The sequence below is a fragment of the Myxine glutinosa genome, unplaced genomic scaffold (assembly GCF_964187855.1).
Source record: "Myxine glutinosa unplaced genomic scaffold, kmMyxGlut1.1 SCAFFOLD_601, whole genome shotgun sequence".
NCBI lineage: Eukaryota > Metazoa > Chordata > Myxini > Myxiniformes > Myxinidae > Myxine > Myxine glutinosa.
The window spans coordinates 56,338-59,304 of record NW_027616697.1 but is presented as its reverse complement, the minus strand read 5'-3'; the positions used below and the strand labels follow the sequence as shown (position 1 = coordinate 59,304).

Here is a 2,967-nt window from a genome sequence, read left to right as displayed (position 1 = left end):
ATATGAAACCCTGGATCAGTACTTTAATTGTATAAAATGAACGATGGTATTAATATGAACCGACGATCGGTATTTAATTGTGGAAAAAATAAACTAAGGTATCAAAATGAACCCCTGGGTCGGCACTTTCATTATGTACAATGAATTAAGGTATCAATATGAAAGCAGGAATGGTACTTTGTGTATGATGAACTAAGATACCAATATGTACCCAAGATCATTGCATCAATTATGTAAAATGAAGTAAGTTACTTAGATTAACCCAAGAGCAGTATTTACATTGTGTAAAATGAACTGCGGTATCAATATGAACACAGGATCGGTACTTCATGTAAAATGAACGAAGGTATCGATATGAACCCAGGAAAGGTACTTTAATTGTGTAAAATGAACAAAGGTATCAATATGAACCCAGGATAAGTACTTTAATTGTGTAAAATGAACGAAAGTATCAATATGAAACCCTGGATCAGTACTTTAATTGTATAAAATGAACGATGGTATTAATATGAACCGACGATCGGTATTTAATTGTGGAAAAAATAAACTAAGGTATCAAAATGAACCCCTGGGTCGGCACTTTCATTATGTACAATGAATTAAGGTATCAATATGAAAGCAGGAATGGTACTTTGTGTATGATGAACTAAGATACCAATATGTACCCAAGATCATTGCATCAATTATGTAAAATGAAGTAAGTTACTTAGATTAACCCAAGAGCAGTATTTACATTGTGTAAAATGAACTGCGGTATCAATATGAACACAGGATCGGTACTTCATGTAAAATGAACGAAGGTATCAATATGAACCAAGGCATGGTACTTTGATTGTGTAAAATGAACGAAGGTATCAATATGAACTGAGGATCGGTGTTTAATTGTGGAAAAAAATATACTAATGTATCAATATGAACCAAGGATTTGTGTTTAATTGTGTAAAAAAATTAACTAATGTATCAATATGAACCAAGGATTTGTGTTTAATTGTGTAAAAAATAAACTAAGATAGCAATACGAACCCAAGATAGGTCCTCTAATTGTGTAAAATGAACGAAGGTATCAATATGAACCAAGGCATGGTACTTTGTGTAAAATGAACGAAGGTATCAATATGAACCAAGGCGTGGTACTTTGATTGTGTAAAATGAACGAAGGTATCGATATGAACTGAGGATCGGTGTTTAATTGTGGAAAAAAATAAACTAATGTATCAATATGAACCCCTGGGTCGGTACTTTCATAATGGAAAATGAACTAAGGTGTCTATATGAACGCAGGAATGGTACTTTGTGCAAAATGAATGAAGATACCAAGATCATTACATTAATTCTGTAATATTAACTAAGGTACTTATATGAACCCAAGATGAGTATTTACATTGTGTAAAACAAACAAAGGTGGAAATATGAAGTATGAAACCAAGATCAGCACTTTAATTGTGTAAAATGAGCTAAGGTATCTATATGAACCAAGGTATGGTACTTCGTTTTGTAAAATGAACTACGGTATCAATATGTACACAGGATCGGTACTTCATTTAAAATGAACTCAGGTATCAAGCTGAACCCAGGTATGGTACTTTAATTGTGCAAAATGAACGACGGTATCAATATGAACACAGGATCGGTACTTCATGTAAAATGAACTAAGGTATCAAGATGAACTGAGGTATGGTACTTTAATTGTGCAAAATGAACGACGGTATCAATATGAACCCAGGTATGGTACTTTGTGTAAAATGAAATGATACTAACATGTCCCCAAGATAATTACATTAATTCTGTAATATGAAATTTGGTACTTTTATGAACCAAAGATCAGTATTTACAGTGTAAAATAAACGAAGGTTTGAATATGAACCCAGGATAGGTACTTTAACAATGGAAAATGAACTAACGTGTCAATATGAATGCAGGACTGGTACTTTGTATAAAATGAACTAAGAAACCAAGATCATCACATTAATTCTGTAATATGAACTAAGGTACTTAGGTGAACCCAAGATGAGTGTTTACATTGTGTTAAACAAACAAAGGTAGAAATATGAAGTATGAAACCAAGATCGGCACATCAATTGTGTGGAATGAACGACGGTATCAATATGAACTGAGGATCGGTATTTAATTGTGTAAAAAATTAACGAAGGTATCAATATGAACCCAGAATCGGAACTTTAATTGTGTCAAACGAACGAAGGTATTAATATGACCTGAGGATCGGTATTTAATTGTGTAAAAAAAATAAACCAAGGTGTCAATATGAACCCCTGGGTCGGTACTTTCATTTTGGAAAATGAACTAAGGTGTCAATATGAACGCAGGAATGTACTTTGTGTAAAATGACCTAAGATACCAATATGTACCCAAGATCATTACATTAATTTTGTAATATGAAGTAAGCTGCTGGTATGAACCCAAGATCAGAATTTACATTGTGTTAAATATACAAAGGTATCAATATGAACCCAGGATAGGTACTTTAATTGTGTAAATTTAACTACAGCATCGATATGAACACAGGAATGGTACTTTGTGTAAAATGAACCAAGATACCAAGATCATTACATTAATTCTGTAATTTGAAGTAATGTACTTGTTTGAACCCAATATCAGTATTTACATTGTATAAAATAAACGAAGGTATCAAAATGAACCCAGGAGCGGTACTTTAATTGTGTAAAATGAACTAAGGTATCAATATGAACCCCTGGGTCGGTACTTTCATTGTGGAAAATGAACTGAGGTATCAATGTGAATGCAGGAATGGTACTTTGTATAAAATGAACTCCGGTATCAATATGAACACAGGATCGGTACTTTCATTCTGTAAAATGAACTGAGGTATCAATATGAACCCAGGTATGGTACTTTGTGTAAAATTACGTAAGGTATCAATATGAATCAAGGTATGGTACTTTGTGTAAAATGAACTAAGATACCAATATGTACCCAAGATAATTACAT

At 32.8% G+C, this 2,967-nt stretch overlaps 1 long non-coding RNA gene across 1 annotated transcript; it reads left to right on the top strand.

Moving 5' to 3' along the window:
* LOC144889044 (uncharacterized) lies at nucleotides 1-561 on the top strand. The gene is made up of 2 exons (XR_013621550.1): nucleotides 1-46; nucleotides 398-561. It is a non-coding gene; the product is annotated as an uncharacterized LOC144889044 (long non-coding RNA).
* Nucleotides 562-2,967: the final 2,406 nt, after the last annotated feature.